At 44.2% G+C, this 23,693-nt stretch overlaps 1 long non-coding RNA gene across 1 annotated transcript; it reads right to left on the bottom strand.

The window, feature by feature from the left end:
* Window positions 1–1,455: 1,455 nt before the first annotated feature.
* On the bottom strand, window positions 1,456–7,571 carry LOC132211516 (uncharacterized). Its single transcript, XR_009447464.1, has 2 exons — window positions 7,483–7,571; window positions 1,456–2,598 (listed from the first exon to the last, which is right to left on the bottom strand). It is a non-coding gene; the product is annotated as an uncharacterized LOC132211516 (long non-coding RNA).
* Between the last annotated feature and the right edge of the window lie 16,122 nt (window positions 7,572–23,693).

Below are 23,693 nucleotides of genomic sequence, written 5' to 3'. Positions count from 1 at the left end.
ATTTTTTATGAATTCATGTATCCATTCTCAGTTTACAAGTGATGAATGAATGTAGTTCCAACATGAATAGTGGTTGATATTTTCATTTACATTAATGAGTAGGACAAAAGTGAAAAACGAAGACATGTGTCAGAACTATATTCGTTTGTCAATGACATGAGTGACTTCTTTGCCGAATCAGATAATGGTTTTCGAATACTGGAAAAATATTTCCTCAGATGTTTGTGTAGTCGCAATGTAGCAGCCATAGCCGTGACACACTTTTATGTTTAATCTGCATTATTAACATTTTCTCCATCACTTTCTTAAGTCTAGATAATCAACAAAACAATAAATCAAGTGCTGGTTTGCAGCATTTGCTGGTTGCTGTGGTGTAAATATGCCTATCATGGTCAATTTCAAGCTACCAAGATGATGTCACTGAATACGGAATTGGGAGAAGACACAGAATAGCCCACCATTGTCTAGTATGTCAACCACACAGAGACTATGGAAATAACCTCAAGAGCATAGATAATAATAAAATACAGTAAAAGAATGAGGAATTGGTGACTTTAAGTAATTATCTTTGTTTTGCATAAAATGTATTTAATTGTACCTGTTCCATGAGTTTTCTTCCCAAGTTCCAGTAGGTTCTTGAAGACCTACCCCATCCTTTTCAGGGGCCACTTTTCAGCATGTGTTACCTGAGAGCAAAAACAGACTTGGTGTGCTGCATTCCAGAGAAAGCTCCTCCCACACCAGCATCTTCTCTCATCTGACCTCCCTGGACACCTCAGTGACCCAACCTAGGAAGTGGGTCTATTAATTCCCTGAAGGCAGCATTCTCCTTGGGCCTCTGGAGGGCTTTGTTACTGAGTGGTAGTTTGCTTATATTTTTATTCTAGAATATTTTTCTTCTTTCTCTCCTCTCCTTCCCGTCTCTTCACCTCACAATTCTATTATGTGTCTAATTCTTTTGGAAAGGAAAGAGCAGCATTAATATCGTTGCTGGCTTGGGCCTTTCTCCTAAGCAATTAGGTTCTCTGTAACATGGGAGAGCAGAGCTGAAAGAGGGAGAGCCTGGAGGAAGCCTGGAGGGAGGGATGGGGCGAGTCAGCTGCATCACAGCAGATGCCTGGGCCCGAACCGCACACCATCACCCCCACACCTACCTCACCCCACCCCACCCCACCCAAGCCTGAGCCATGATTTAAAATGCATATTCCTGAGCCCCACCCCAAAGCTGCATTTCTGGGGTTGGAGCTCAGGAGTTTGCTTCTCAACAAACTCCCCCAGCAATTCCCACTCATGCTCAACACGGAACCACTGACTTGGACCCTCTGCATGGAGACCACCTGACTTCAGGTACTTTGTTCTAGTAATTCGGGAGTTTTCATATGGCAGGCGAAGATGGCTTTGATTGGTTCTCAAAGAACCAGGCACCTTCAAGAGTAATGAGAAATGAACAGTATGGAATGATGGAGTAATTCTCTTCATAGGCCAGAATAGCAGAGAAAAGTAAGGGAAGCTAGCCTCAATGACAGGAGAAGGCAGTAATTAACACCCTAACATAATGCAGCTGGCACCATATAATGCAATCCCACCGGGAACTGCAGATTGCATCCTAGCATCCCGCTGTCACAAAGCCCACAGGATGCAGCCCACACTGGCCAGGACAGAGCCTCCACAATGCTGAATATTCTGCCATGTAGCAGGCACATTTATTTTATTCAAAAGAAGAATGGTCCTGTTGCCAAGCCATCTGATGGTAAAAGGAGATATATTTGACGGATCATAAAAACTGGTCTGCCACAGCCTTCTTATACCACGTTTCTAATGTAAATGCATCTGGTACGTGCAGCCCGTACCTCCGATGTGTAGATACCTGCAGAGAAAGGCAAGCAGGGACTAGAAGAGCTGTGTGGGGAGAGGCAGGAGTATGGCCAGAGAGAGGGAGACGATTATTTTTAACAATAACAAACAACAACAAAAAACCCACTTGGCAAACATCACTCACTTTTCCCAACCTGTTCCTGTGATACAGATTGACAGCCCTTTTAATATGAAATAAATCAGGCAGGAGAAGGAGTGTCTGGAAGAACAGACAGATTGAGGGCTGAGTGACGGGACGCCTCCAGAACGCGCTCTGTTTGCATTTGCCTCGTAGTTGCTCACTTGAAAGGATGTCAGGCGCGTTGAAGGCTGCGGGGATGTGTTTTGAACCTGGAGGATGAGCGTGCTGGAGCTCCTTGTGCCAGTGGAACCCTCCTGTTGGCACGAGTGCAGGGCATGCAGACCCTGCAGATACAAGAGGCCCTTTCCATCTCCCTCCCCCACCTTGGGGTAAAAAGGCATTTTGTCTAATATCTGGTCTCATATTTAGCCAGGCCCAACCAGTTATCTCAAGCCAGTGTGCTCACACTGACGCATTAGGGCCTGGTCACTTCTCACCAAAAAAAACTGGCTGGTAATGAGCCGTGTCACCTTTTGAGGTGCGTGGTCAGTGGACATCCCTGTCAAGTGCACCCCTACCTTGGTCCAGCCTTCCAGATGCTGAAGTTCCTTTGGTTAGCTGTCTCCTTGGATGTCCTGGACTGCCCAGTGCTCATGGGTATCCTGCAAAGCAAATACCAGCATCCATTAGTCATGAGACAACCAAAGTCGGTTTCAGCATCTCCCATGGCACAGGAGGAAGTATTTCTGCTCTAAGGCAAGAAAATGCTTGAAAGGTATGGGGTGAGCCAGGAGTAAGCCCGGAGGGAAACAGGGGAACAAGGCAGCAGGCAAGCACAGGAAAAGTACCCAGTGCATGAATCGTGTCTCCATTCCAAAGCGCCACACTTGCCTCTCTTCTGCCAGGGGACCCTGCCCAGCCTTCACATTACCAGGCACAGGTATTTAATCCGAAGATTTGAAGTCTGGCTCCTGCTAGCATGGCTCTTTGATCAATTAACAGATATTGGCTGAGCCTCAGTGACGTGGTGGTCCCCTGGATGCTGGACTAGAGTGATAAATGATTCAGACAAAGCTGCTCCCCTCATGGAATTTGCATTGCAGTGGGAGACAATAAAGAAACGCAATGCTATCCCAACAAGGTAAGTATAGATTGTGACAAATGCTGTAAAAGAAAGAGAGTTGATATGGTAACTGACGCTTACCCAGTCAGACAGAGGCCTACTTTACATGGAGTGATCAGGGGTGGCCTACCCAAGGAGGTGACATGTGAGCTGATACCTAAAATGTGAAAAGAACCCAGCCACATGATGAGCAGGAGGAGCAGGCCAGGTAGAAGGAACATAGTGTGCAAAGGCGCTGAGCCAGGAATGGGCTCAGTGCAATGGTCTCCGAATGGGCTGCAACGCCTCCTTGCAGCACCTACCTCATGGGGCTGTTGTGTAGATCACAGGAGATGAAGCAATGTCTGCAGAATGTGCCTGGCATCGAGTCAGCACTCAAGAAATGTGGACTGCTACGATGATTTTCAAAGACGTGGGCTCATTTGGGGAGTATTGGGTGGGATGGGGGTATTAAGTCACCATCTTAGAGACATTCTGGGCCAGCTTTCCTGAGTCCCCATGATATCAGGTCACCAAAAGCATATGAGAGTGATTATAAAGAAATTACTTTCCCAGCAATTAATCATCAGTATAAGACTGCCAATACACATCATTGCCGCATTATGACACATTGCATCACATGATGAGAATATAGAGTAGAAAAGGGGCCATCTGGAGCTGACCTTATTTAAGTCAAATCAATTGAAAGTCAGTGGGAGTTTTGCCTGAGTAAGGGTCAAGGCCAATTATCGAAAGGCATAAGAGAACACGGGGATGCTTTTGAGGGTATTAGATCTTATAGTAATTTTTCACAGTTCAGGGGTACATTGAGGTAGCACCTCTATAATACAGGAAATACACTGTTCATAAAGTCCCTTATTTCAATAGAGCTGTCATCCTGTGCCCCAAAGGGTTTCAGGTTCAGTTTCCGGTCAGGGCACATACCTAGGTTTCAGGTTTGATCCCCAGTTGGAGCATATGTGGGAGGCAACCGATTGATATCTCTCTCTCTCTCTCTCTCTCATCCTCTTTCTCTCTCTCTCGCCCTCTCTCTCTCTCTAAAAATCAATAAAAACATATCCTTGGGTGAGGATTAAAAATATATACATGTAACTAAAATTGAAATGGGATAATAGGAAGACAAAAACTTCTCATCAACTATCAGTTATGCTATTAACTTGGATTATCTGTTCCTCTACAGTAGATATAGCCGGTGGATATTGGAATGTCCACAGCTTAATTTTAGCCATCAGATTTCTCCTCCATCTTGCAGGTCTATCTGCTTTAGATAATTAATTGTATCATAATATTTGTTTAAGTTTTAATTCAGATTATAAATCTAAAAAGAGAGCTATTTGGTATTTTATTTCAGAGCCAGCATTAGCTACGGATTGTTTTTCTGTGGGTCTACTCCATTCAAGTCCTCTCAAAATGTCAATAAGCAACTACAGCAAAAGGCCCTAGGTCCACTGGTGGTCTTTCACTGGCACGAGCTACTGAATCTTCTCCTCAGGAATCTCCATGCCTGCTTTGCACCTGATGGCTCATCGTCACTGAGATTCTCAATGGCCCCAACAGAACCATTTGAATTTTGAAATGTCTTGGTCAAAAGACTTCAATGTCATAAATATTTCACATGTCTAACTTGATAACAATATTCCCAATTTGATGAGAGGACAAAAAGCAAAAAATGCTCAGCAGACTGTAAATAATTTGGAAGCAGAAATCATATCTTTTATTCTCTATGCCCTTCATGTCCTGCACTTATGAAGTCTCCAATGAATAAGTGCCCTGTAATTGGTAAATTACCAAGGAGTTGAATTGCTTTGTCTAGACAGACAGGATTGATTTGGGCTATAAGCTGACAACGTTACACTTCAGATTCTATACACAAGTGGTAATAATATTTCCTGCCCTTGAATCTTGGTACATAATCTACCATCGGTCTTAAACTGGTCAAAGGGAATCAGCAGAAACTTTGCAGTAAGAGATTCTTGAAATGTGAACAAATACAAAGTTGGGGGGGAGGCATGTTTTGCGCAATGAGCTCCTGGTTTTAATCAGGTTAGCAAAGGAGTTTGCTGGCTCAGTGGTGCAGATGGTCTTCAGGGAGGCCATGTGAAATACTGCCTTCCAGGCAACCTGCTGGAGGGTGTGGGGGGCAGGGCAGGGCAGGAAGAATAATTCATCCACTGACTCCCATACTTCAATGGCCTAAGTTTTGTTTTATGTCCACTTGGAGGATGTCCTTGGATGACATTAACGTTGAAATTAGTGACAGCCTGCTGGCCTTCGCACTAGAACTGCACCATCAGCTCTCCTGGGTCTTGAGCCATCTAGGGTTGGCCCACACTGCAGATTTTGGACTCATCCAACCTCCACAATCAGGTGGGTCAATTCATTACACGCACTAACTACTAAATCCCTATATTTCCAAGCTGCTTGTGCAGTGGTGCAGATTGGGGTTCTGAGTAGTCTCATGCATCAGTGCCCAGGGGTGGCTCATGGACAGGCATGAGTTATGTTGGGTTATGCCCATAAAAGACAGTCACCGTGGCAACCTGGGGCAAATCAAGTGACCAAGGGCCCCGGGGTAGTTTAGGCAAAAGGATGTGAAGTGATGCCTAAGGAGCAAATGAATGCGGGATGGGAAATGCCAAGAGCAGGTTCTGATTCTAAAAGGGTGTGTTTACAAAGCCGCCCACAGTGGCCTATGAACACAGTGAGGAAATGTGTGTTTACATTACAGTGAGGTAAATTTTCCAATAACAAGGCAACATATACTCAAAGAGTATCTATGTTTTAATGTCATTAGAGGCATGATTTTGTGACAGTTATTTAGCTTCTTAATTCTTGATTCACTGATTTTTAAAATGAGAGCATTGGGTTGATGATGTCTAAGCTTTCTCTCAGCTCTAAAATTCTGATCTTTTCTATAATGTGGACAAAGAATAGAAATTTAAAGATTACACAGCTCTCTTACATTAAATGTCAGAATCAGAATTTTCGAATATTTCATTAACAGAAAATAATGCACCCAAATCAGTATGATGATATTGAGCATAACTAAATGTCAAGTCTGAGATATGGGTCCAAATAATCAAGTCTATAAACACAGATGAGGGGAGATTTGACTTGAGAGTCATTTGTATTAAACAACAACAGCAGTGTAGAGATTGCTGGGCGGTGGGGGGAAGGGGGGAGGGTTGAAGGTGGAAGAGGGTATGGGGAGATAAATGGTGATAAGAAAAAAATTAAATTAAATTTTAAAAAATAAATAAATAAATAAAGCAGCCGCCAACCCTGGGATTTCTGTTGACCCCAAAATCTAATGAGTCAACTGCTGGATAAGCATGTTCTTACTGGAGTTCCTGCACTCAGTGAGAGGTTGGCTAAGATGGGCTGGATGGACTCTGAGGGTCCTTCTGAAGAGTCCAAGCTTCATTCATACCTATCTCTTTCCTTTACCCTTTGCCTCAGTACAATGAGATTGTGGCCCAGGGCACAATCGCCTCAAGGTCAAGTGCTCCCGTAGGATTTTAATGGGATTGCTGAGTGGCACAAGGTCACTCAGAGAGCCTCTCAGCTTTTCCTTCTCCTCACCCTCCCGGGGCAATTGCTCTGGATTGTGGCTCCCCTGCCTCATGTACAGTCACCTAAACACAAGGCTCACAGCCAGCCAGCAGTTTGGGGAATCCTCCCTCAGCAATTCAAGAGTCCGAGGCATTAAAGGTGGCCCCCTGGAGTGCTCCGCCACTCTGCTGACTGGAACCAAATCTATCTGAGACTTGGAAATATGATCCAGGTGGGGACGGGCTATGATTTAATGTCATCCAAGTACAACAGGCCACACTTCTTAAAGAAACCGCTATAAATTACTTGTGCCTAATTCTGCCGGTGGATGGAGGACATGGTATAGTCTCAAGTACAAGAGCCCAGCTTGTATCTAATAATTGTTATATCTTCTCTGAAACTGACTGCCGATGTCTCAATTTTAACAATTTAAATAACAAGCTTAACCAAGTGGAACGAGGCTCAGGCAGGCTGGCACTCTTGATGAAAGCAGGACAACTCTCATGTCTGAGCGCATTTTTACTTTGACATGAGCGGTGACACGCAGAGATGAAATCTGGTTAAAGCGGCAGCCTTCTCAACCCCGTGACAGCTTCTTAGGCTCAGCAAAACAATTTCCAGTAACTGCACACACACTTGTTAACTTTACTCCAGAAGACTGATTAGAAACAACGCTTATGAATATGATAATAAGAGGTGAGCGCTGGAAAGGTAAGCCCGTGGAGCGGGGCAATTGGCATGTTGTTTTCTTCATTTTTAATGGGCCGCTCTATAATAGCCTTAATTTTGGGGTGCATCTAGTTTGCTTAGAAACTAGACGGATCTCTTCCGTGCCCCAGGTATTAATGATGACAGCACATTTTTATTTTACCTGCTGTTGAATTGCTGTTGATACTGTGAGTGGTCAGATATGATTTCCTGTAGATTGCTCTCTTATCCTTTTGATGCTCTTCATTCCACGTCCTGAAAATTTTTCCCATTTCAAAAGCTGTTCCATGCTCAAAGTCAGGGGTCCTCAAACTTTTTAAACAGGGGGCCAGTTCACTGTCCCTCAGACCGTTGGAGGGCCGGACTATAGTTTTAAAAAAACTATGAACAAATTCCTATGCACACTGCACATATCTTATTTTGAAGTAAAATAATAAAACAGGAACAAATACAATATTTGTATTTGCATGTGGCCCGCGGGCCGTAGTTTGAGGACCCCTGCTCAAAGTTATGTAACACATGCAAAGCGAGGCCAGTTTTGAAAGATGTTTGTGTCCTTGGGAGGCCATGACACAAGGTCGTGCTGGGAAGTCACAACATGACTTGTAGAATTTCTCCCAAATTGCAAGGTCTTGTAGAAGAGTGAGGAGCCTAGCCTGTGAGATAAAAGATTTTGGAAAAGCCACTTAATCTTTCTGGATCCCGGTTTCTTTAGTAAAGCAAAGAACTGGGTTATGATATCAAGTTCCTTCTAGCTCCAATGTCCTATAATCTTATGCTCCTAGTCTAAGGGCAATTAAAACGAACTCAAATTCACCTGCATTATTTTAAGCTAAATATCAAAAGTCTTAATAGCCACTTTGTCAAATAGTTTGCCAGTCTCTTAAAAAGTTTAGCATACACCTACCTACCTTATGATCCGGCCAATACACTTCTAGCTATCAGCCCAAGATAAATGAAACCTGAAATCTATATAAAATCTTGAACACAAATGTTCACAGTATCTTTATTTGTAATAGCCCCAAACTAAAACAACCCTAATATCCATCAGCAGGTGAATGAATAAATTGTACTCTACTCACACGACAGAATATTACTCAGCAATAAAAAGAAATGGGCTCTGTTTTTACCTCTCCTTTCCTGAGGAAGAGAGACGTGAACTGAGTTTTCTAGAATAGCCTCCAGTTAGTGTCCTCATGCGATTGCCATTCAGGCATGTCCTGGGTCAATCTCCTCACAGTGACCTAACCAAAGCCACATAGGCCTCCCTCGATTACAAATCTAAAGTCACAATAAATTGTAAGCATTCAACTCTCCAAAGCTTTGAACACCAGGAAATATAGTGCAATATAATAGTGCTACTCATCATATAATGACATGATTTGTTTGAAGACATTAATCTGCAAGGCTCTACCAGTAGCTTTGTCCTATATAGGAAATGATTATGTGAAAATTTTTCCTCCATGGTTAGGTAGTCTCTTTGGAAGGGAACGTCGAAAGTCTAGGCTGAGGCCCTTCTTGAATGTCAGGCTGGTTCCCACATTTCTTAACACCCACCTTACCCCAGTGTTAGCTCAGATGCAGGTTCCGGCTATCATTACAGACTCAGTCCCTATGGTGAGCCCCACATTTGAAAGGGCGGGGATCCCAAAGGAAATCTGGGACACTTCACCATAAATGCAGCCAAGCAGCATGGAAGCTTTCCTGTAAAGTTGCACACGTACATGCACACACGCACATGCACATGCAGGTGCACACACACACAGCCATCCACCAATTCAGAATTTTTGCAATCAGAAAAATAGAAGTTTCTTTAAATTAATGGTTTGTCCATTTGTGGTTATTATAGCAAGTGCCCCAGACACCATCAGAAGCCGTCCAAAACCTAAGAATAGTCTTCGTAAGTGTTGCTTTTAGGAATCCTAGCCAGCTCACCCACCAGGGATCGCACTGAGCCTGGGTACTGCGTCTTCTGTGAAAACATCTCACCCAAACAGAGACTCCTCTGACTGAAGGGGTTCAACCCAGCATCATCTGGCTGAGTGTGACCTGGGTCTCTGCCACCTGTGTCACTGACCACCTTCTCTCTGTGCCGTGTGCTTCCACACGCCTCGCTCCAGCCCCTCCTTCCAGGAAGTAGGACAGAAAAAAAAAAAAACACATTAAAAAGCACACACTGGATCCTGCTGGGCAAGCACTGGGCCACCCAGGGCACTGCATTCAGGAACCGGGGCTCAGGGTGGCCAGTGAGAACCTTGAAGTCAGAAGTAGGTTGCAGATGCTCAGATCCTGAGGCATGCTGGGAACTACGTCAGGGATTCTCCAAAATGTTTGTCTACCAACCCATGGTAAGAGATACAGTACACAGATCCAGTACACAGATACCCTCATGTGGACACAGATATAACCATCTAACTGAACACTGCCCACTGCAGAACAGCTATTCAAAAACTACATTTTGAATGAACAAAGCAAAACCAAACCTTAGTGAAATAATACTATCCCCAGGTGCAGTGCACTCTGATATCTTCTATCCTGTTCTATCTTTTCCATGTCTTTAAAAGAGTAGCAAGTTGCAAACCCACAGGTGATGTCAGTACCACTAAAAGGGAGCCCTGACGTGCACTGCCTGACCCTCACTGAGATGACTGACACCTCTCACTTAGGAAGCAGGGGCTTGGGGACATGGCAGGCTAGCAGGCCGGCTCTGGGCTGTAACGGGAAGACTGGTAAGTGAGCCATGGCATCACAGAGCAGCAGGGGAGCGGTGTTCTTGGCCAAGCGCAAGGGCACTGTTGGGGTCCAGCCCCAGCAGGTCCAGGGGTTCCCAAAGGGGTGGACGGAGTCGACGAAGAAGGAATGACACGGAGACAGCAGCGTTCAGTTGATTGGCATAGCCAGGTTCTCTAGCCAGGTTCTCCAGCCAGGTTCTCTCTTTATTCTCCTGTTACATCTGTATTTATACCAGTTGATTTTAATCCTATCCATTCTATTCCAAAGGTTTAGGGTGTTTGTTATCTCCATTCCAAGGTCACTACTCTACTGGTCTGTTAAGCTACAAGGAAGTAACTGAAGGAGATTATCCTAAGTAAAGATTATGTAATTTAAGCATGATTGTTCATAGTTAAGGTGATTAACTACCCTCCTGGCACTTAGTTAAGGGGTTTTACTGATTTATTCTCTTCCTTAGTCCTGTTAATCCCTAACTCCAGGGAAAAATCCCAACCTAGGGAAACAACCTTTCTCAGGGAGGTGGTTCTGGTTATAACACATAGCGCTAAAAAAAGGGGGAGTAAACATATTAAGAACAGTATGCCTTATGCGCCAGGTACCTTGAAACATATGCTGTGCAGATGTTTCTTCCCTGCAGCGACTGTGTCAAGCAACAAGGATGGACCGGCCTCCAGCAACTCCCCCACTCTTATTTTTTAATGGGGCTGGACCCCAACAGGGCACTGCTCTCCGGGTGCAGACCTATGCCCTGTCTCCATGTTCCAGTCCACACACTGTCCCCCTGTCCCCTCATTGGAAACCATTCCTCAAGCCCTGGAAGATTTTGCAAGTGGAGTCAGAAGTCAGACAGGCGATTGCTTCGCTTGCGTATCATTCGAAGGATTGAGAATGGGAGAGAGGGGGGTTGTGTAAGCTGCTCTGAAAATCATGGGGTAACTTGGCAAATGAGAAATCCACTCAGACCCACAAGGAGCACAAAAGTGAGAAATAAAACTTTATAAATAAAGGATCATGACTCTTGATGCACTAACACACACTTTAGACCAGGGGTCCTCAAACTCTGGCCCGCGGGCCACATGCAGCCCGCCAAAAACATTTATCTGCCCCGCCAGATGTGTTTGCCGCCGCTGTGTGCATAGGAATTTGTTCATAGTTTTTTTCTAAACTATAGTCCGGCCCTGCAACGGTCTGAGGGACAGTGCACTGGCCCCCTGTTTAAAAAGTTTGAGGTCCCCTGCTTTAGACCTACTGAAAACCTCCCATTTTAAGATAAATGAAGAGCATTTCCTGAGCTGGACAGGCTGTTCTCACAGCCACGCGCTGGGGGTCTGAGCTCTGGGTCAGCCAGGGCTGGGTCGGTGTCAGGGACCCAGGAGGGGACGGTCCCTGCACTTCTATGAAGAAGGTTGTACCCGGAGCCCCGTTTTTCACTAAAGGGATGTGCTCGGTTTGTACCTGATGGAGTCGGGAAGAAAGTTCTACGCCAGTGCGTTTGCCTCCTCCAAGTTTCATCATCACTCACCAAATAAGCATAATTGCTGCGCGTTTAAGAGGTGCCGGGAACAGAGGCGCTGCCGGTAATTGCCTAATGGGCAGGCGAAATGAGGTGTGAGGCACATCGGTGTGAAGAAAGCCATCGCCACAAGTTTATTAACATTGAAAATTAAAGGAAGCCCGGCCCCAGCCAGGCAGCCCTCGCTGAAATGAATCCCATTATCCCTCTGAGAACGGCATGGGGCTCAATTGGATGCCACCCAGGGGGCAGAGAGGCCTGAATGCAGGTCACCCTCTGCTGGCTTGGGAGCTGAAGTTCCTCTGGTTCACAGATGCTGATCGCAGAGGAAACGCAAACACCCTGCCTGCCTGCAGCTCCCCCAGCTCCGCTGAACTCCCCGGCCTTTGTGAAGCAGTGACAAGGGGCAGGCCGAGACAACTGGATACCTTCTGACCTGGTGCCACTTTTACCATTGCTGGATGGAGTTTGCCAAGGTGTGTTATAGGTGCTGGAACTGAGTACTACCGGGTCCATGGGAAGGAAGCGGGGGTCCAGCCACCTCTGCCTCGGCCCCCTGCCCACGGCGGCTTTGTCCGGAAGGAAGGACATCCGATCTAATTAGCATATTATGCTTTTACTATTATAGATTTCTAGATGTCCAGGGCTAGAAAGAGAGCTGTTCTTAACCTCAAGCACATCCCATCTATGCAGGAAACAAGGCTGTCCCAGGTAAAATAATCAGAGAACAACCAGTGTGTGCTGCAGCGGACAGCCTGAGGAAAACGCAGAGAAAGGAGAACTCCAGGAGGGCACGCTGCTTAGGTAAAGGAAAGGCAGAGGGAACCGCGTGGACAAAAACTCACGGACAGGAGGCTCTTGGAGGGAGGAGACCCACCGGGCAGATGGCAGGCTTTGAGCTGGGGACTAGGACACAGCAACCTTGGGTGGATAAAGAGAATGGCACAGGGTGGAGTCTGGGCTTAATGTTGGATTGAAAGGGAATCCTTTTAGGTTTCAGAAAATTACAGGAATCATAGGATTAAGGCATTTAAATCATTCTACATTGAATTTGTTTCACGTTTAGAAAAAGTTTGAATTTTGTGTTTTCTTTCTGCCCCCCGTCTCTGGGAGTGGGCCTTCGTGCCCCGGAGGCCACCCTTCCACCTGCTCCCCTCTTCCAGGACACTCCTCACAGCTTCTTCCCTCCTGCTCCCACCAGCATGCAGGCCTGCAGCATTTCCATCACGGGAGGGAGGGAGGGAGGGAGGGAGGGAGGGAGGGAGGGAGGGAGGGAGGGAGGGAGGGAGGGAGGGAGGGAGGGAGGGAGGGAAAGGAGAGGAGGAGAAAAGAAGGAAGAAGGAAAACAAATTCTTTCTTGACCTCACGTTTTAGTTTCTGTCCCATTTCTCCGCTCGGCCTAGCAGGACAATCCCTCCAAAGAGCTGTCTGCACTGGCACACTGCACTCCTCCCCTCCCATTCTCTCTTGAACCTGCTCCAATCAGGCTTGAGCTGCCGCATGTCCAAGTCACCACTGACCTCTGTGCAATGGCCAATTCTCTATTCTCATCTTATCTGAACTCTCAACAGCTTTCCTCGATTGGCTCCCAAGACACAACTCCTTCTCCGTCTCCAGCTAGTTTCTTCCCACCTCTAAAGATGATAGCACCCCGGGGCTCAGTCCTTGGGCCTCTTCTCTCTCTAAATTACCCTGAGTTGATCTCATCTAGTTTCTTGGCTGAAAACACCATCTACATGCTAACAAGCCCCTAATTTACATCCCAGTCTGGACCACTTCAGACTCCAGAGAGATCTCTACTTGGACAAGCAACAACCATCTCAAATTTAATATTTCCAAAAATGAACTTCTGGCTCCTGCCCCACCTCCCAAACCCACATGACACACACATGCATCAACACCTCCTCCTCCAGCAGCCTCTCAGTTAAGGTCAACTCCCTCCTGTCCTTTGCTCAGGACCCAAACCTTAGTCATCCTTGACCCCTTGTGTATCCCATATGCCAGTCCATCAGCAAACCCAATTTGACTGTTTTCAAACTATATCTAGACTCTGACCATTTCTCACCACCTCCACTGCCTTCTTCCTGCTCCAAACGACCATCCCTCGCCAGGATAACTGCACAGCCTCCTCACGGCTCTCCCTGACTCCATCGCCAGGACGGGCCATGCCCAACACAGCAGCCAGAGTGACCCTTTTAAAGTAAAACTCAAATCATGTCACTTCTCTGCCCACAACCTTCTAATGACCACCCACATCACTCAGAATTAAATCTGACATTTTTTCAGTGGTCTAAAAGTCCTGTACTCTCTGGCTTCAACTACTTCCCTGTCTGTCCTCCACTCCTCTCCCCTCACTCAACCACACTGGCCCCTTGCTATTTCTCAAACATACACACACACACACACACACACACACACACACACACACACACCTGCCTCATGACCTTTGTATTACTGCTCCTTTGGCTGAAATGGATTTCTCCCAGATAGTCACATGGCTCCCTCCTTCAGTTCCAGTGCATGTCACTTTAGGAGTGAAGCCTTCCCTGACCATCCTATAGAAAACACAGTTACACTGGTCCCCCAGTTTTCTGCTTCTGCTCGCCTTCTCTCCATTCAGCTTATCGCCATCTGCTAAACCACATTTCACTTGCTATTTATTCATTGTATCTACATTAGAATATAACCTCATTTGGGGCAAGGTCTATGTTGTGGTCATTCCTGTGTCGGCACCTATGGTGTAGTAGGAGCCCAAAAGTACTTGAGGGAACAAGATTTATTTGAACCCATCTTTCAAGCACCTGCCTTTTATAAGAAAGACACAAAAACTGTCTCTGCTCCAGCCACCCCTTGCCAGGTGGCTCAACATTCAGGGCCTTGACAACTGCCATGGATGCCACAGAAAATATCTTGAACACAGGGTGTCGCTGGCATCCCCTTTCCTCCATCCCCACACCCTTCAGGGCTCCCAAGATGAGTTTATTTCTCCCCTCTGTTCCCTTGCCTAGGAAATAAGTCTTCTGATGCCAGCTGCTGCCTGGTTGCTTCCCACCAAAACAGAAGTAATTGACTGTAGCCCACTGTTTCCTTCCATTAAGCTGAGGGAGCAGTGGCCGGGATATCAAGTTTCAGCTCCTTCACTTACTTACTCTGTGATTTCCACCAACTTTTTTAATGTCTTGAATCTCAGTTTTCTTAAAAACAGAATGGGGAAAATAAAACTAACTTCTAGAATTATCGTGGGACCCTATGAAATGAAGAATGCATAATGGTTGGCATACAGTACTTGCTCACTGAATGTTGCTTTCCTTTCTCATCCCACCAGAAGGTGAGTTTAGAATTACTCCAAAATCACTATTTATAACCCAGTATTTGACCATGGCCTTCCAGAGATGCCTGGCCAGGGCTCAGCTGTGATGGAGACCATCATGGGCTGTATAAACTGTTCAGGCCATTCTCTCCCTTCTCCTTTTCCCCTCCCCTTCCTCCTTCAACAAGCCCTTGGCATCCCTCTTGCAGTCCTTCCCTGTCCTGCAAGGGTGGTGAACTGAATTCCGAAAAATGACAAGTCATTACAAACATATTGCATGTTATAAATGAAAGAATGTCCTTGTTGGAAAGCCAAATGACTTACTTTGGGAGTAACTTTAAATGTTAGGGATAGGATATTGCAAATGCAGAGTGTAATATCCTATACCTAACACTTTGGTATAATACTTTAAATATACATGTGGTGCTCTAATAGCGACCCACATGGGCATTGGCATGAGTTTTTTAACTGGAATTCTCCCTGACATTAACTCTCCATTACTAAGCTCTCTATTGATTTGGGTTCATCTCTAAAAGTTCAGACTTGGAGAATACTCAGACCAGGTCTCCTCTGAGGAGGGTGGCATGAAGAGTTGGTAATTATCCAATGAATTCCGGTAATTATGCAATGAATTACAAATTGTCTATACCAGTGCTTCCTGGAATGTTTAATTCAGTATCATACCAGTGAACTTTCTAGGACACCTTTGTTGGAGTAGGTTGGGAAGGGTGTTGCCCAGTGGGAGGGCCTTGTCCCGGTACCACTGCCCTTGTACTTGCTTATCTACATCTTCTCACGCCAATATGTTCTTATAAACACATGTTATTTCCATGATGTTGGCTTCAGTATGCCACCATCCTCTTCTGCCTCTAAAGTTAAAACTCTAAAATAAATTTTGAAAATACTAAGTGAGTGGGATAAGAGGTTCAATGAGGGGGGGAAATAGGGACATCTGTAATACTTTCAATAATAAAGATAAATTTTTAAAAAATACAAAGCAAACCCTAACTGGCTGTGATACCTTGGGTAAGTCACAATCTACACTAATAGCTTAACTAAAGTTCTGTGATTCCTGCTCTGCAACCAAGACTGTAACACACAGGTCATGGACATCTTCAAAAGTTAAATAAATAATAGGCTCTACGCTCCAAACTCAACATAGCTGATTCTCCCAAAGTATATTTGATTGTGGTTGTTCCCAGGTTCCTGCAAAGTTACTATATCTATGAGCGCACAATTTGGCAAAGTTGGTCCAGCATGAGTTACGTGCCTTTTGTTGGACAAATTGTTTTCCTGATGTTCATTTTCAACAACAGACTTTATCAAAGTGACTGAGTGCCAGAAGCTGTGTAGTTTTGATGATGAATGAGTCTGGAAATGAGGGCAGATACTTCTGAAGACATAGCATCTCTCCCACTTTCAATGGTCCTTCCCTTTGGACACTCCCATAACAAATATTCATTGCAATTTCTTCCAAATCTGATGATGACAATACTAATTAAACTCCTGAGATTTCATTTTCCCTTCTGGGCCATGATTCATATCTGGCCAGAAAAACATAGCGGGATGAATCTGTGGTTGTCTTCAGGGTAACTACAGGGCAAGAGAAAGCTTGTTAAAGCTCTTGTTCCTCCGTGAATTCAGGCTTTCTTCTGGGGGAAATTGGTAGGTCCATTTCTCTCCTCAACATGGCCACATACACACTTGCCACAAAAATAGGGGGCATGGAACCCATCGGGGTCGAAGTAGCGGGTGTGGCCATCACCTCTACTCAAGGGGTCTCCATCAGTCAGTCAGAAAACTAGCTGGTCTCCCTCAAAAATGTCATCATTGTCTTCAAGACCATTTCAGGTCTTCAACCAAGACCATGTAGCACTCATGCTGTTGGTATTGAGGCATACTGGGGCAGGGAGGGTGAGAGTACTTACTGAAGAAATGTTAATTCAACATCTTCTATGACCAGTCCTGTGCTAGAACATGGAATACAGCAGTTAAGGAGGTAGAGATTGCTGCTGTCCTCACACATATTGCTTTTTGATTTTTTTTTTTTAAAGCCCTAGGATTGTGGTTAGAAGGTCAGCATTTGACTCCAAGATCCTCCATTTACCTTTTTGAACCTCTGTTTACCTTAAACAGAATGAAGATGATAACCCTGTCTATCTTCTTACCTACCTACTCATAGCATTCAAAAAATATGTTGACATGCTTTGTAAAATATAGAGCACTATGAAAAGATCGGGTATGAATAATATAGAAATGTATGATGCTTTCTCTCATATTCAAAAGAATTAAAAGCAGGGATTGAATAGATATTTGTACATCCGTATTTATAGCTGCATTATTCACAAGTCAAAAGGTAGAAACAACCCAAATGTCCATCAGGAAATGAAAGGTTTAACAAAATGCGGTATATACATGACTATTATTCAGCTTTAAAAGGAAGGAAATTCTCGGATGTTCACCTTCAGTTGTTTCTATGCTCGGATCTCTCAGGTGTGCGTCTGTGCTGAGCAGGGATTTCTTTGTTGAATTATAGATGGTAAACTTGTTGAAATGTCAGGGGGAAAGGAAAAGATTTGTCCTTGCGCTGCCATTCCTCTGATGTCACTGTCAAGGAAATTCAAATACTAGCTACATCATGGATGAAACTTGAAGACATTATGCTACATGAAACACATAAAACACAAAAGGACAAATATTATGTGATTCCACTTACCCACAGTACCTAAAGCAGTCAAATTCACAGAGACAGAAAGTAGAACAGTGGTTTCCAGAAGATGTAGGGGGGTGGAATGGGATGTATTGTTTAATAGGTACCAAGTTTCAGGTTGGGATGATGAAAAAGTTTTGGAGATGGATAGTGATGATGTAAATGCACTTAAAAATAGTTAAAATGTTTTTTTAATGCTTCCAGGAATGCAGCTGTCTCCAGGTAAGTGCCAAGGTGAAGTGCAAGCAGCTTTTCCTGGAGGAGGCTTCTTAGCATGGCATCAGCTTAGTGAATTCCCACCGCCCCAGGTCTTAAGCTTGAAGGCTCAAGATCCTGCCTTTGTCAGCACAGAGAGGAGTGGCCCAACTCTTTTTAGACACACACCAGGAATATAATATTCTATGTGTAAAATCAAAACACATCATTAGCAATTTTAGTGAGAAATCACTGTCAGGGATAATCTAAGTCAATGTCATCACTGTGTCTCCTTTCTGTTGGCAAATGTTCACAGGAAGCAACAATCTGAAGGCTATTTGATGAACACTGAATCAAGACAAAAAAAACTAAATGTGTACGTGGCACCATGATAGGATAGAATGTTCTTATCAAAGGAACCTGCATCCTTGAAGACTGTCACACACACCTAATGGCTATGGCTTCCATCACCACATTAGAGACACCACTGCCAAAAGCTTCAGAAATTACCTGTCGATTGATTTCCACTCTCTCTATTTTTGTCCTGCTTCCATGGCTGAGCAATCTTCCCCCTTTCTGATCAAATCGTTCTTTGTTTAGATTGTCTAATAAAATGTTCAAACAGGTTGTATTTGAATTGTGTAGGCTTGCGGGACTATGTCAGTTCCTTCAGATGACTTCTAGTACCTCCACTCTGATGTATTTGTGTTGAAGGTTTAAATCTCAGAGAAAAATGACAGCCCCTCCTATGGAGCTCTTAGGGACACCTACTGGAGCCCCCACGTACTTACAACAACCACTATTACCCATCTTTTCCAGTTATTGCAGCATATGGCTGACTAGGGAGAAGGTAAAAGATCTCTTTTGTGTACAGTTGAGCTGGGAAGGCAAACGGTGACTGATGCAGAGATAATGATCTTGCTGGAGAGGCAGAGCCTCCCTCTCTCAGTTCTCCTTCAGCTCTGTGTGCCAGTAATTGCCTGATGTCCGTGACAAATCACAGGTAAATCCCAGACTGAGCTCAAATGGACTTTAACTATTTCTCTTCCTGACAGGCTCTGTGCAAAGAGGCAAAGGATTGCTGCCACTGAGGATATCTCCACGCGAATCTACCTGGTGGAGGTCAGGAACAAGGGTCCAGTGTGAATTTGACCTTAAGCAGACCAGATCTGCAAGTAAACAAAAGGAACGGTGGTTTCAAACCTGGTCACTTTCTTAATCTTCTATAAGCACACACATTAATCACTGCAAATTCTTATCCCAAAGTGGAATTCTCCGGAAGAAATCAATTTATGGAGGCAGATGTTTCTTCTCTTGCATGTATTCTGTTAAGCAAAATAAATTGCACAACTAGCAAGATTGATAGTAATATTAAGTTCATAATGACCCAAATCAATTCTGAGTGTGAGACCTGGAAAGGTCAGTTGGGGACAAATTTACGGAAAAGGCATGGATGATTCTTGGGAGATGCAATACTATTCTGCTATGTGCTGCCTTTAACTAGAAAACATGGACTTGGGAGTTAGACCAACCTATGGTCAATTCCCAGCCCTTCTATCATGTCATTCTGGGTCATGGTTGGGCCATTCCCTAAGTCATAAATGGGATAATGAGATTTGATGGGCCAACTTTGGGATGCCCCAGCCCCCTTCAGCCATCAGAGAATGAGGACTTTGGCGATATGGGAGGCACCCAAGCTCTAGCAGGGCAGGCTGCCCAAGCACTGACCAAAAGGAGGTGGGTGGGGAGATTAGAGCTCTACTTGCTCCTCTTGCCTTTCCCCGACATCCCCTATAAGATTATAGATCCCCCAAGACCAAATCACCTCCATTTTAAGCTGTCCTCACATCTGGAACTCCCATAAAGAGCAATCAAGTGAGAAGTGCCCTCAGATTCCCATTGCAGGTGTTCCACGATGCAGCGAGTCACGTGAATCTCCCCGTAACCCAGCAGATTCTCTCCATCTGTGCTGGCCATTCAATCGAGACTGGTATTTTCTGATGTGCAGCTTTCCTGAAGAAAAATCAGTGTTTCCATCCACAACCAAAAATAGCCTCTTTTCACCGCAATTCATATCATCGCCCCATTTACGAATACATTTTGTGCATCCACCTTCAAGGCTGTGGTGCTTTCATCGTGCTTTTCCCTTTCGTTTTACACAATTTCCAGTTATTCCCTATTTTGTTCTCTTCAGAACACTGCTTGTCACATGTTTTCACCAGAAACATTCATCACCAAGGTCAAAGGGTGAATATTGTGATCTATTATGCTTAGAGGAATCTAATGAAAAGCCACATAATTATCCAATTTAAAGAGGAGCATGTAAAAAAAGGGGGGGAGCACTTGCTATAATTTAAATTGTTTCGTTTCCCTGAAGCAAAATTCAGCACCTGATTGACAGGACCTAATGATAATTCTTATTGATATGGTGATGTTAATTGTGGAGAGATATTTAATAAGCCCCATATTCTGGAGGTAAATGTGTGCTCTTAACCTGCACCTGAACCTGATTTTTGATGCAGCGTGGGGATGAGGTACAGATACAGATAAGTGAGCACAAGTGGATTTTCAGTCTTGTGTGGCAGAATGGAAATTGGAATCTTCAGAATCTATTAGGAGAACAATTCCACAGTTGCTCACACTTTTATAAATTATACTGTATATTACAGAAAGACACAAAGTCAGGAGAGGTTCAAAAGAGGATATTGTCGTGACTTTGCTGAGCAGTTTTTAGGGTGGTACTTGACGATGGCATTGTGTTCCTGCTTTTAACCAAAGACACACACCGAAGAATGGATCTGTTTTCATTTTCAAACAAAATGGACTAAAGAAATCCATTTCCACTGTCACCCCTCTCCACCCCCAGGTAAGGCTGACCTTCCAGAAAATGAGGCCAACTTTGAAACCTAGGTAGATTCTTGGAAGAAAATGAATTCTTACACCATGAACGAAACCTTTTGAGAGGCTCATGGGCCTAAATTCCAAATGGAACCAACTTGAGGAACAACAAAATCTGTGCCATCCTGAGATCAGGGACATAGCTGTTGGGGCTGTGGGCCCAGCTGGGATCAGCAATGTCTTCTTTTTTTTTTTTTTAATGTTTTGGGGAGACAAGACCATCATTTGGGAACTAATATTCATGTAGACATCTTTGGGCAAATAATAAAAAGTGAAAAAACTGAAGTTACTCCAACAACAAACAGACTTTAAAAAATAATCAGAGTGGCTTACATTGGAGGGAAGGCAAGTTGCAGACTTGAGTTTAAATTATTTTTTTTAAACTCTAACTTCACTTAGTTGTGTTTTTTTCCTTAGGAAAAAAGAGTTTTAGATATGGTTAACCTTTTCATGTGATATCCTGATTGCTATAACTATTCTTGCCAAACTATATTTCACTTCAAAATAACCAAACCAAAGATTGTTACATGTAACCTGAATCACAAATGGGTCACTGTCACCAGAAACTAAGAGCTACCAATCTACAAATAAGAACGGGAGAGCCAACATCTAATGATGAAAAGGGTGTCCCAGCCCTGGCTGGTGTGGCTCAGTTGATTGAGCCTTGTCCCATGCACCCAGGTGGTGAGCTCAATGCCCAGTCGGGGAGGAGGGTGCGCAGAAGGCAGCTGATGGGTGTTCCTCTCTCACATCAATGCATTCTCTCCCTCTCCATTACTCTTTCTCTAAAATCAATAAAAACATATATTTTTAAAAGTTCTTAAATAAAAAAGTGTGTCCCAGAAAACAAGAGTAATCTTTAATGAACAAAATATTTAAAATATTCCAAGCATTCCAAGATAAGATTCCTCTGAACATGGCGTCTGGACTCTGGTTTACAGTAGATGATCAGTAAATGAGCAGAGACCAAAAAATTATTTCTTTTTGCTTCCTGAATTTGCATCACTGTTTTTGCTTTTAATGCACACATCTTGGAATATTCCAGATGGAAGTTATATTGACATCAAACCACGTATTCACCATAACTGAAAAAAAAAAAAGTCAAGTTGATTGGAGATGACCAAATTGATGGCGGGTTATGAGAGCGATGGCAGTTCAAACGACTACTATGATTTTCAACTTCTTAGGCCGAAGCATTACATCATACACAGATTATAACTTCTCTGAACATTTCTGGTATCTCACTACCCGAAAGGCAATATGCTCGCAAATTGAAGAGTTCAGAGAAAAGCAATAAAAATAATTAAGGAGGCCCACAGATTGACTGATGGAAAGAGCCAAAAAAAAAAAATTAAATGTGGGCTGTGTGGCCCTATGATGACCCGGTGGTGCTAGGAATGAGATACAGGATCTGGAGGGAGAAGATTCCCGTCTGCAGCAGGCATTGGTCCACACAGACTCACAATGAAATAATAAACAAGAGCCTGGCGCTGACCCAGGTCCAAAGCCTGGGCTATGCCTGCATGGGCAGCTGCCAACACCCACCCTTGCACTTCTGCGCCTCTTAGTGTAGGACTGGGGTAGGCCCAGACCTAAGAGAGGCTGGGGATGTTGCCAAGGTCCCCCTATTTCTACTCTGGTACTTATCTAACTTTACACTCATCCGATTCCTGGCTCCTTGAAATGAATGGCCTGTACCTCAAAAGGCAGAAACGAAGGGCTGGTTAACATTATGCTTAGGAGTCTGGATTCAAATCCCAGCTCCAATGCCTTCAAGCTGAGGGGCCTTGGGAAAGTTACTCAACCTCTCTGAGTGGCTTTTTCTTCACTTGGAAAATGGAAGTCGTGCCCTACTCCTAGGGCTGCTGAATGAAATTGTTCACATAAAGCACTTCTCAGAGGGCCTGGCCTACAGGAAGCACTGAATGCACAGTAGCTATTGTTCTTGATTATTATATTAGCGGCAAGATCAGGGAAAACCCTAACCCTCCTAAAAGGGGTTCCAGGCCCTAAGACATTCACCTGTGTTTGCCTGGCCTGAGGGACTAAACCAGAGTGTGAGCAAATTTCACAAAACTTTTATTATTGCCCTCCTCTCTCCAACATGCCAGTTTCCTTTACGCCTATTATAGGTTTGGGGAATCAATGTCCCAGTTTGCCCAGGATAGTCTTGGCTTATGCCTGTTGACTTGGAGTCATTATTTATAGCACCTCCTTTTGCTCATAAAAGTCAGCCTTATGCTGATGAATGGCATGATCACCCTCAGTTACAGGTCTCTTGACATCTTTTTCTCCAAACCTGGTCCATCCTGTACCACCTCTTATAATGAGTTTCATAAGTATATTGAAGTGACTATGAAAAAGCATTTTTCATCAGTCCTTACCTTGCCTGGGCCAATGCTGAGGGTTTCCCTCAGTTTATTTCAGGATCTGTTGAATGGATCCACGTCCACCCTAGCCACACTTGTCCACATTTTAGTGTGCTCAGGCCAAAGGACACTCTCCTGTACTGATAAGCTTCCCTATCCCCGTTTTCATTTTATTTTCTCTGGAAAACTTCCAATGCCACTGAATCTTTTGTAAATTTTACTTTGGATATTTTTTAAAACAATGAAATATTTCCTCTTCTTATTCCAGTGTTTGAAGTCAGAAGACCTAGGTTTCAGTGCCAGCTCCATCTTTTCGACCTGCTAGAACTCACAGAGGTCACTTAATCTCCCTCAGTTTGTTTCCTCATCCCTATGGTGGCAATATAAAGATAGTCGTGTCATCTGCAAATAATGTTAGCTTTGCTTCTTCTTTTCCAAGCTTTTTTTTTTCTTGTCTTAGTACAATGGCTAAGACCTCCAGTACAATGTTGAATTGAAGTGGTGCATGTACGCCTTAACCTTACTCCCATTCTTATGGGAAACAGGCTTAATGTTTCTCCACTAAATATGCTGTGACCTAAAGGTTTTTCATCAATGTCCTCTATCAAGTTGAAGAGGTCCCCTTCGAGTTCTGTTTACTGAGAGT

The sequence above is a fragment of the Myotis daubentonii genome, chromosome 10, assembly GCF_963259705.1.
Source record: "Myotis daubentonii chromosome 10, mMyoDau2.1, whole genome shotgun sequence".
Lineage (NCBI taxonomy): Eukaryota > Metazoa > Chordata > Mammalia > Chiroptera > Vespertilionidae > Myotis > Myotis daubentonii.
The sequence above is the reverse complement of the archived record's forward strand: the minus strand, read 5'-3'. Positions and strand labels throughout refer to the sequence as shown.